The 11982-nt window shown below is 37.8% G+C and overlaps 1 long non-coding RNA gene across 2 annotated transcripts in view; it reads right to left on the reverse strand.

Moving 5' to 3' along the window:
- LOC141795411 (uncharacterized) overlaps nt 1-10832 on the reverse strand; it is a 51124-nt gene extending 40292 nt beyond the window's left edge. The window contains exon 1 of one of the 2 annotated variants that reach the window (XR_012598598.1): nt 10338-10832. This is a non-coding gene — a long non-coding RNA (uncharacterized LOC141795411). The remainder of the gene's footprint in view (nt 1-10337) is intronic. The other variant, XR_012598599.1, reaches the window with a different exon arrangement.
- Between the last annotated feature and the right edge of the window lie 1150 nt (nt 10833-11982).

Below are 11982 nucleotides of genomic sequence, written 5' to 3' on the forward strand. Positions count from 1 at the left end.
TTAGTCGTCATAATTACCTCTGCCAAGGAGGTTGTGTTTTAGGGGGAGTTTGTCTGTTTGTTTGTCTGTGACCAACATAACTCAAAAAGTAAACAGATTTTGATGAAATTTTCAGGAAATGTTCAAAATTGGATAAGGAAGAAGTGATTACATTTTGGAGGTGATCTGGATCACCGTCTGGATCCAGGACCTTTTTAAAGGATTCTTTATCATTGTGAGATAGGGCCGTTTTCACCATATGTGTTTATAACTTCATGATAAATGGTCTGATTGCTTTGCAAAACAACACAAGACAAGGTCACAACAGTTTCTGACAGATGTAAAAGTATGAGTATCCAGATCTTAGCAATATTCTGGATACTAAGATCCAGAATGTGAAATATGTACTGGGTCATCATAATCTTCAACACTGTCAGGAAACAAATTATCGTACAAACCTGCAACTAACACCAAATTGTAGCAAACAGTCTGCTGAAAGGGAGTATAACATTAAAGTAGGACTAAAGTGTGAATCACAATATGCTTGGTGGGGATCTGTGCTTTCTGAGTGCTTTTCTAGTAATGTTTGCTATTTTTGTTCTGTGTTTTGTTAATACTAAGCTCTCACATATTCCTGAGGACCCTATATAGAATCTAATTGAACCATATTAGCCTTAACTATCATGAAGCTGGTTTTTGTTTGGCCACATCATTCTGGCAGAGTCATAAGCCTTCTGAGACACAGGTACTGTGGCAGAGAGAGAGAACAAGGATGGTGGGAAAAAGGTGCTGGGACATTTTCTTTTTCCAAAGAAACAAACATCCTTCAGCCCCCAGGTTAAACTACAGCTATCATTCCATTTTCTGCCCCAAGCCACCTCACGTAGTGCATTTACCCCCAGGGAGCGTTTTCTTGGCAAACAGCGCTGTTTATTTTGCTAAAACAGGCCCCGACTTCAGCTGGTGTGTCTAATTAAAATGTTGCGAAAGCATCGAGGAGTAGGTATTTTATTTAACAGCTAATTGTGCTGACACCAGGGACTTAGATATTTTATGCACACTTTCCGGGATCTTGGGGAAAGATCACACTTACACACACACACACACACACACACACACACACACACACACACACACACACACACACACACACACACACACACACACACACACACACACACACACGATCAGTTTCTAGCTCATTGGTGGGATGAATTTTAAACAGTCAGGAGTATCGAGTTAATCAGTGAGAATTCAGTGGGGGAATATCAGGTTGCCTTTTAACAGGGGAGGATGCATGTATGATTAACACGTCGCTCCCTATTGGACTGAACAGAATAATTATCTTGTTTACCAACAGGTGTTTTTAATCTAGACGCAGGAATTAACAATCCTTGTTTGTAAGGGCACTCAGGGGTTGTCATGTTTGAGATGTAATGACTTACCATTTTTCTTGTCAACTGTGCATGTCATCTTCATTGATTGTTACACATTGATGGGTTAAGATAGGGCAAGGAAGATCTGAAAAAGCGCCTTGGTAGCAGTTATTTTAATCGACAATATCCATCCTCTGAGTCTACTAGAGCTGTGCTCCCAGTGCAGAAGAGCTACTTTCCCCGGCAAACACTGAGGTTAAAATAACATATTTGAGACAGAAAACTATGTGCATGGGGGAATTAAATGCAGAGTTATTGTAATTTTGAGGATGGAGTTTGCAGTGTTTAGCATTTCCAATCAGTTAAGCATTCACCATTTACATTTGCAGGGACCATCTTAAAAATCTGCAGCTACAGCTAAGTTTTGGGTAGCAAAACATCAGCAGACTGGTTTGGGGACCTCATCTTCACAGCTTTAAGGCCTTTGCACACCAATGGCAATGCAAATAAGTGGCACAAAATTGTGAAAAATTTGGAGGTGTCATATTCTCCTCTAAACGATGTCTCTATAATCATTGTCTTGGTAGTTTTTATGTCTTTTGTCATAGAGAACGAGGTGCTGGGACACGGACAATCAATGTTGAAAGTTTTGGTATGTGACTTGTCAACAACGAGCGCTTTGACTGGTCGGATGTGTACTCTGCGCGAGCAAAACATTGGACAAATCAACCTCAGTCCAAAAAATTAAAAGCTGCAATTTCGCTCTGAAAAAAAAACGTTGCTTGTGTGAAAGCTTGCATTGAAAAACAGTAATTCCAAAAAAAAAAAAAAAACATATGAAAAACTTGCACGAAATATGTGTCTTTTTCGTGCAAAGGGCTTTAGAAGTATTACATTTAAAAAAAATGAAAACTTAACTAGCTACTTTGGCAATTTTCTGGGAGGTATCCAATAAAATCTAAAGTCATAGTAGTAATGCAAGCAAGCTCTTTTCTTAACATAATAAACAACTGTTACAGTGTTATGTACTGTACACAGCCAAGCGTTGCTGTTCATGGTGCTTCCCAGAAGGATCCTTTGAGCAAATGTGATGCCAATGGGAAATGAACGCATCACATTTAATATTTTCACTTCATGTTTTTTGGTTATTGTGTAATAATGGCCGATACACAAATAGAGCACATCAGTTGAATGTGACAAATAAAAAGCAGTTAGAGGATTGTTCTCCCCTATTGTTGAAACACTTGGGTTTTGCTCTTCATTGGTTTCACCTGGAAAGATAAAGTGTGAATTTGACCCCAACTGAAGCGGTAAGAAACGGGAGGGATTGAAGCAGAGCTTGTATTACCTTTTCACACGTCAGCCAGAAGATGACAAGTTGCTGAAGCAAAGGTATTTTAACATCCAATTTCAACAGTTTTGAGGTAAAAACGTGCGAAATTGGGGTGGAAAATGAAAATGGAGAGAGAAGGAGAGAAAAGGGACCTAAACCTGGGAACAGAGAGAGCTCTCTTTGTCATTTCTTGGGCCTTTCAAAGGAGAAAAATAAATGCCTCATAAAGTCTACTTGAAGTTCAATGGATTTCTTCCTACTACCAATTTTTACCTATGCTTAAAAGGAAAAAGGATGAAATGAGAGGTGGTATTAGTGTAAGAGATAACACCTGAGAAGAACCTTTGGGGCTACGTTTAGACGATAAATTGAAACTTCCAAAATAAAAAAAATAAAAAATTTAAGCTATCTAAAGAAATTATGAGCTTCATGGGCTATTTTAGCGTTCATCAAAAGTAGTGCTGAATTTCTATGTTATACAGTGAAACTATATTTATCACCATTTTGATATCACAAATCAAAGTGTATTCCATGGTATTGGGTTTAGGTTAGGAAGTCTAATGCCTCAGCAACTGGGTTCACAAAGAATTAAAGAAGCGTAATCAGGAGGTCATAGTTGGGGTGGGTACCTTTCATATTTGAAATGATACAGTACCGATGCCCAGTACCTGGCAATCTGTACCCGTACTCAATGGAACCAATTTTCTGTACTTTTTTGTGTTTGTGTGGTAAACAAAAAAAAATAATTTGTTTAATTATCAAATCTCAATTTTTTAACATTTAATATATTTATTCTTCCATATATAACCTTGCAATGCTGTGTTTATGTCCAGCATGGAAAATCAACTACTCTTCACCAGGATGTGTTTAGGTACCTAAACATGGTACCCTTCAGTTTTACATGAATTGGTACCCGGTACTTTTGACAGAATTCGGTCAGTTTCTAGAAATGTACCTAATTAGGTACCCATCCCTAGTCATAGTTAAGCCATTATGACTCAAAAAATCAGTATCTTTGGATGTGGTAGAAGCATTTTGAGTAAAAATACTGTCAAAATTGACCTACTGGGTGCTGCTAGCTTAATCTATAGTACTTGTAACAGTGGTTGCTAATTTGGCACTGTTTAGAGCAATTGCTGTGTGTCTTCCACCGCTCTTGATTTCTGACATTTCCTGTCTCTCTTTAGCTGTCCTTTTCAATGAAGGCAAAAATGTCCAAAAATCATCATTTTAAGGTTTTATATTTGGGAATATTTGTAAAAACGAGTATCTGATTGAGTAGGTGATGGATAAAGCTTATCCAGCATCTTTAATTGCCAACTAGAAAACTGATCAAGTGGTTCAATGAATGCATTAAGACAATAGGTAGTTCTTTTCTGATTTCTGCCTCCTAATTAACAGTACAGTGAATTTCTTTGGGCTGTGGAAACAGTGAGACATTTTTGGATGTCATCTTAGGCTTTGAGCATATCAAAAGAGAAATACGTCCACGCCAACAAATCTGCAATTTGCATTTTTATACTCTGATAAAACAACCTCTGCTCTGCTTTAAACATGAAATAAATCAGGGTATCTGTGCTATATGTAAGCTACAGTTTGGGCTACTTCTGAAAGCCCTCCTCCCCTCCAGTGAGCCCGGCAGGATCCCATCCTATTTAGAAAAGGGTTAGCCAGGATTAAAGGGTGTTTCTGTCGCTCTTATCTAGTGTTTGAGCACTTGATCACGGAGGCGTGCCCTAATCCGAACATCGATGCGATTCCATCAACACGCTCTCCTGGAGCAACTCGCCAACAAAGGGGCTGTTGGAGTTTGTTTAGATGAGGCCACACAAACCAACCATCCTCTTTTATACCCACTCTGACACACACACACACACACACACATACAGATATGAACTGACACACAGATCCCTGTTTCTGCTGTTGCTCGCTTTGATAGTTGATGCCAGACGTCTAATCTCATAAACTTCAGCTTTTTCTTTTCTGATGGATGCAAGACTTAAGATCTGTGAAGTGTGTGCATGTGTGCGTATGTGTGTGTGCATGTGCATGTATGTGTGAGTGTTCTGTGAGGGTTTGTTTGGAATTGGGAGATTAACTCAGGTTGGTTGATCACCAGTGGCGTTGATTACAGCAGGCTGAGATGGTAATAAGCTGTTCATGTCAGATCTGTCATGAATAATTGTAAATGTTTGGGCCTTCTGATCTGTATAACATGATCACCAACACGTGATGCAGAGCTCTATCAATGTTGATAAGCAGTCAACAGTTATATTACCATTAAAAATAATTTAATCATGTTCTCTGACATGAGCAAAAACACAAAATTCACTCATGTGACAGCTACAGTTTTAATCTATATATGGTAAATGAAACAATTAACTTTCAGGTCTCTCCTTCAGCTTGATTTCCAGCATTGGTGCCCTAATTGGGAGTCAGGGGCTGAGTACACCTGCTGGGTGTAAATTAAGTTACTCATATCACTCAGATTGAAAAATTTGTGATTTTTTTGACTTGTGCTAGTCATCTTGACTCTATTATCCCAACTAGTTTGTATCAAAGGATATACACAAAACATACCTACAACACAGTAGAGATGGACAGAGAGAGTAGTAAAAGAAAAAATGACACAAGTTCCCCCCACAGGCACTTTGACAGGACTGTATATCATACTTTGGGATGAGTTGTAATTGCAAGCGACTGTTCAGTCTTTCTCCAAAGTGCTATGAGTGTGTATATGTGTGTGTTTGAGGGGGGGCTGGGAAGGCCAGTGTTGTTTAAGTACAAATAAAAGCAGAAGTGTGGCCCTTGCAGTGAGATTCTTTAGGAAATTGCTGTCACACACACAGGGGCTGGAGCCGAGGCCCGGTAAAGCAGACAGAGTCTGGCTCCCAGAACCATTACTATGCCTGCTGGAGCCACAGAGGCCAAGCTGTGAGTGGGGTAAGGGTCTGTTATGATAGTACTGCTGGCTTTTGTGGGTCATGCTGGACTGGAGAAAAATACTCTTTTTTTAATTCTGTAAGAATTGACTCTGGTGTCAAAATAACAAGACGGAACGCTTTCGATTCACCAAAATCATCCTCCATATCACAACCTCAATGAGTTGATCTGCATCCCAACATCATAAAAGCTTTTTAAAGAATTTCACTATATTCAGATCAATATCAAATTCACACTAATATTAAAATATAGTCCTTAAAAATTCTACAAACATCTTTCATTTCATAATGTGCAACAGTCAATGCCATGAGTTTACAAGTTTATCTAGCTTACCTATACATCTGAACACAGCACCGACAAGGTACAGCTACAAATCTCTTTAGAAAAAACAGGAAGCCGGAGTCACCACTCCAGAGGAAAAAAAAACAGACTAAACACAGATGACCCCAATGCTGACCTTAGAGGCAGGCACAGAGAGAAACAGGGAAAAAAAACATGAGCATTTTCTGATCCAATTCTGATTCAATTTTAAGCCATTACAACAACAGAATTCAATGCACATTACATCAATATTTTATAAAATCCAGTATGATGTCAGGGTTTTTTCATTCAGTCCACGGAAGTTAATAGTTTATCTCAACAAAGGTAGCACTCCCCTGCATCACATGCAGTTCGGTTTTTGTGCAACATTGTTCAAGTGAAACCGCAATAAATGTTTTAATAAGGAGGGTCAAAGTTCGTTTGAGACGTCATCATTGGTGCTGCATTTCTGTCATTCAAATGAATTAATTTTAATTAATTAAAAATTTCCAAACAGGTGATCCTTTAGATAAAATCCTACTAACAAATAGAACGCATTGTGTTTCTGTATCAAATCTCACCTCAATTGTCCATTTGGAGTCCCACAAGGTCCCATACTAGGACTAATGCTGTTTTCCTTAGACTGAGTATCCTAGATTCTGACATCAACTTCAACGTGCAGGAATGACACACAAACTCAAGACTGTTTCTGAACCCTAAAACAGCTGATTGTATGATGCTTCCAAAACAAATGCCACAAAGAACAAACTCAAATGTTTTTCCTGAAAGGAGAAGAATTTGAGATTGTAAATAACCTCAAAAATCTTGGCATCACACTGGATCTTACCTTGTCTTTCGAGAGCCGTGTTAAACAAAATCTCAAAAGAACATCAAATTTAATCTACACAACCTTGAACCAGATCATCACTAGCTGAAAATGCTGCCAGGAGGTTTCTTCATTCAATGATCTTTTCTCGCGTTGAATAACGAAATGGTCTGTTACAAATGCAACAGTCACTGAACCTATAGAATTATTTGACAGAAAGCCATTTAGTTTTCATCACTACAACATACTTCCAAAACAACCTTCTTGGATTTGATCAGTTTAAAAAGCTTCTATTGTTGTATCGTTATTACCTGTTGAATCTATAAAGTCATGAATGGTCTTGCACCACAGCTGCTAAGAGATTATATTAAGCCAAAAAATCCACCAGCAGTGTTAAATCACAGCTAAAGCCTACACAAGAGGAGACTGTGACACCTTGTAGACAAAATACTTTTATCCAGTCTGTGCTGTCTGTTCAGGGTGGGGAGATCTGGAACAACAAAAAGATGGAACAAGGGAATGTCCCACACATAAAACCCATCTTAAACTCTTCACTGAGCAGCCTCAAGGCTAACTCTGGCATATTTACATAGATGTAATGTTCATTTTTATGCACCGTCCCTTCAAATAAATAAACAGCCAAAAGATTTTATCATATTAGTCAGTTTGAAAATGACTGGTATAGTAAATCAATTTTCCAGTGATTTCCTTCATCTAGTAATGGATTATTAACAAACTCTACACTGTAGCCTATGCCACAGGTCAGCATAGACCTGCACCTATGCATAGTCCCATGCACGGAGCCTAATGTTCATCTCCTGAAATAATCTAATTATGTTCACAACGACAGAGACTGCAAGTGATCTTTTTTTAATTTACTCCTTAGCTTTCTTTCACATCATCTCATTGTTTTCTTAAATGAAACATTTTTTTAAAAAACAATTAGATTTACTTTATACTTATACACTTGTGCAAAAAAATTAAAAACTGTCCTCATGTACAGACTCTTATTTATAGCATCCAAATTAATGTTGCTGTAAAACTGTATTTTGTAAGAACTGCAGAAAGTGGTTTAATGCAATAAAAGGCAGTGTAAGTCACTTATTTTTCACTTTTTGATCTGGTGAAGCAACACAGTGAGAAACATGAGCATTTGGTATGTTTTACACTAAATGTTCAAGATAGTTGGAGGTAAACATCCCAAAATACAATCTTGTCTCTGATGCCTCAAAAGACATTAAAGTTAAGTTCATATTTTATTGACAGTAATGCTAAAATGACCGCTTCCCTTTCTGAATGATGAGGGAATTATTCTCATTCAGTTAGTCATCTTCTTCACTAAACTTGTGAAATGGTGAGTTAACTGCCTTTAAATTAACACTCAAAGTGATATCTACTGAAGGCTTTTTTACTGATTAGCTGAAGCTAATCAGCTTCTTTTTGATTACAAGTAAAATACTTGTAATCAAAAAGAAATCTTTAAAAACCCTTGCTTGGCAGTGTCCAGTACTTTGCTATTTCCAATTATCTACTAGTTTGTGTGTTCATCTGTTGGCACATAATGAACCAAGCCCATACAATATTGCAAAGTCTAAAATTGGAGTAGTTTTGTGTGTGTGTGTGTGTGTCTCTGTCTCCCTCTGCTGGACAGAGTCTAATGGTGGTGATGCAGTTTGACCAGAATGGTAACCAACATCCCTGTGACTTCAATTTGCCCCTAAAACCCCACAAGAACTGTTAGGTTGACCTTTGCCCTGATACCACACACTGGGGCAACCTCATTTATCACCTGGATGTGGAGTGTTGTGATAGGGGGTAAGAGGAGGTAGAGGGGCTTAGGGGTTATAAGCAGTCTTGAAGGGAAAGGGGGCTTTTATGTACATGTACAAAAGTAACAGACAGAGAGACGCTGTCTGGTTTGATTCTGATTGGCCGGGGGGGCAGAAAGGTCAGAAGTCAGGCCTGATGAATGTTTGGTGATACTCATAGCGGGGGGAGGTGGGGGCAAAGCCGTGTGGTGTGTTTTAAATTAGAGACAAATTGACCCCCTTAAAACTTCTATGCATTTCATGTTGTGACTGGAGCGCTTTCAACCCGCAGAGGTTAGATAAGTAATGCTTTTCTTTACCCTTGATCTGAACTGACTTTTGGAGGCCCAACACAAGAGAAAATGTAAGTATCCTGAATTTATTTTTTTCATACCTTTAGATTAAAAGAGTCAAAAGTTCTTCCAAAGCAAATCTGCCTTCAACAGCTCCAACTCCACCACATGCAGCATTAAGTCATTTGAGTAAAGTAAAATCTACTGCACTCAGACTTGGTAAAAGGGAGTACAACTTTTAAAGGGTATGTTTATGTTGTATGATCACCTGCATAAAAAAAAATGTTTTGGTTTTTGTTAATTTTAAATGAGCTTTTTATAACTACATAGAAGCAGCCCCCCTCCCAACAAGGTCACTATATTGCACCACCAAGTTGCTACACTTCCCACAGAAATAAATGAACAATAATTGTAAAAGCTTGTCCAAACAGAGGCTCATACTTATCAAGCTTTTAACAGGAGCTTCTTCTCGTTATTTGAAATAGTAGAAAAAAAAACTATTCCAAAGCCTAGCAACTGCTCAAAATCACTGAGTGCTACAGAATTCAAGGACTGGTCCAATGATGTCACACTGGCCACAAAAACTGCAAGTAAAGCACTTCATAACAAACACAATCACATATTTTTCCATGTCAAAAAGTAAGTATTAATGATAATACACTGATTACTATATTTGAATTCCTCTGAGCTTACTGTGATGCTGTTATGGTTCACTGTAAAACTGAATAAAATATCAAGGATGGTTTTACTATGCTGATGTACTACCACACATCAAACTAGAAAAGCAATTTCTGAAGAAATTGCACTGTGAATGCAGAATGCTGAAGCAGCTTGCGCTGAACTGCTAATGCAGAATGCTGAACATGATTCACTGAAGGTATGTCTGAAAATGGCTGAATGAAGTGTTAAAAAGCTTGCACTGAACTGCTTATGCTGATACTGAACATGAATGACTGAAGGTATGTCTGAAATGCACTGAAATAGGCAAGGAACAACCAAATCGAACCAAAGTTACAATCATTTGAGGCAAATTGATGATCCTACTTCAAGTTATTGGACCAACAAATTGTACTGGAACCACACCATGTCCAGGGGTGGCCCTAAAGTGATCTCTACACATTACATTACTTAAAGACTTATACTGGACATTTTTTTACACTTAACTGTATTACACACCAGAACACAAACAGCAAAGATGAACTTCAGATAGATAGATAGATAGATAGATAGATAGATAGATAGATAGATAGATAGATAGATAGATAGATAGATAGATAGATAGATATGGAGCCTGTGAGTCTTTGAGTAACAGGAAAGATGGGTCAACATAAATTCACAGACGGAAACGTGTAAAACTTATGTATCACCTCAACTGCACATCTTCAGAAAAGCAGTAGTGCCTTCAAAAGTTGACAGACTGAGGAAAAAAATAGTTTCAAACTTAATACCTTAAGGAATATAAAAGTACAATTATCTTACCTTTTGAACACATCAACGATAGAATTGATCCATTCCTTCTCCAGTTGAGCTTATTAGCTGTGAGCTGAGGCACATGTTTTTAAGCTTTGCGCTTAGTTAGCGTAAAAGTCAATCTCAGCAACACTGAATTAGAAGTTGGTGTTTTTAACTCTCTACGATACTGAAAGGGGCGGGAAAACATCGTTGGGAGTCACGACTCATTATGTTTAACTACTTTTAATTGGGACAGTTTATCACACAAAACGGTGGCCGTGGGCGCGAGGCAGCAAAACATAGGCTAGTTCTGAACACGTGAGCGTCTCTTATGGCCCTGCTTCAAGACAACACGAGGGACGATATCCAAATAACTTTGGGCTCTAATCAAGCTTCTTTACCCGACTTTGTGATGACTTTTAAGACGCTTTGATGCTTGCAAAGCCGCCAACACAAGCCACTAAGTACTAGATGTAATTCTGCGACAGTGACTACAGGTGGCCAAGCTACTGCGCAACGCTGTTCTTAATGATGGCGAACCGCGCATGCTCCTTACAGTTCTGATCGTATGCTCACATTTACTGTAAACCCAAACAATTACATTTTAGATATCAATTTTTTGATTCATGGTACTGATAAAACTACATTTGCACAAGTGATAATTGGAGTTAAATTACCTTTGAGAACGTTTTCACCGGCAGAAAATGCTTTTAATTAAATCTGAGTTTTAATTTCTCCTTCTTCTTAAACTCTCAAAAACTACTGAAAGCTGTAAAGTCTTAAAATGTTAAAGCAGCCGTTGTAGATAGCCAAACTTTCTATGTATTCCAGATTATCTTCCTTGTTAAAATAATCTCGGGCTTCTTCATCAAAACGACTGTGTGGAACTACTCTCTAAGTGCAGTGAGAATTCTGGTAATAAATAATAGCAATACCCTGGCTATCAACAAATTTTACTCATAAAATTACAGTCCTGCATACCTATACATAATTTCATTTTTAAATGTTTATTATGATTACAAACATCCAAAATTACATTAGTATCTTATTTTCCTTTCTTGATTCTGGACTTAAAAGCTATTGCAAGTAACAACTGAACACACGGGTTATATTGAATAGGAGTTTCTTGTGGGAACATGTCAATCCAAGGTAATCAAGTTGTTCATGAAAAAGAAGATCCAACATTTAGATTTGTAAAACTGAAAAATCCCATAATGAGAAAACAAAACTCATTCAAGACCAACCTGCCAGTAATGATGTTGTGTGGCCAATATCTGAAATAACAACTTGATAGGAAGAGTGACACTGTGAATGGATGACACACTAAATAACAAAACATTTCCTTTTCATATCTTTTTTACAGCCCTGAACATGCATTGTTTTGACTAATACTGTAACTTTGATCCCAGGTACTTGTGCCAAGAAATCATCTAAGATGTATTGAGCCATACCACATATCTGTCTAAGCATGGGTGTACTATTATCCTTGTAAGTAGGGACTGGGGGAGCTAATACCAAGTACCAACTCAGTAGATCATTTTAAGCTTTTTGTATCGTAGGCATGTATACCAGCATCAAATTGTTCGAATAAAAGTTATTTCCCTTTTTTCTTGCTTATTTGTGTTCTGTTAACTGATAAAGCAAAAAAAGAACAGATGTGTGAATTAGAAAG

This window comes from Halichoeres trimaculatus, unplaced genomic scaffold (assembly GCF_033239565.1).
Source record: "Halichoeres trimaculatus isolate MK-OKI-2021-1 unplaced genomic scaffold, fHalTri1.1 fHalTri1_scaffold_8, whole genome shotgun sequence".
NCBI lineage: Eukaryota > Metazoa > Chordata > Actinopteri > Labriformes > Labridae > Halichoeres > Halichoeres trimaculatus.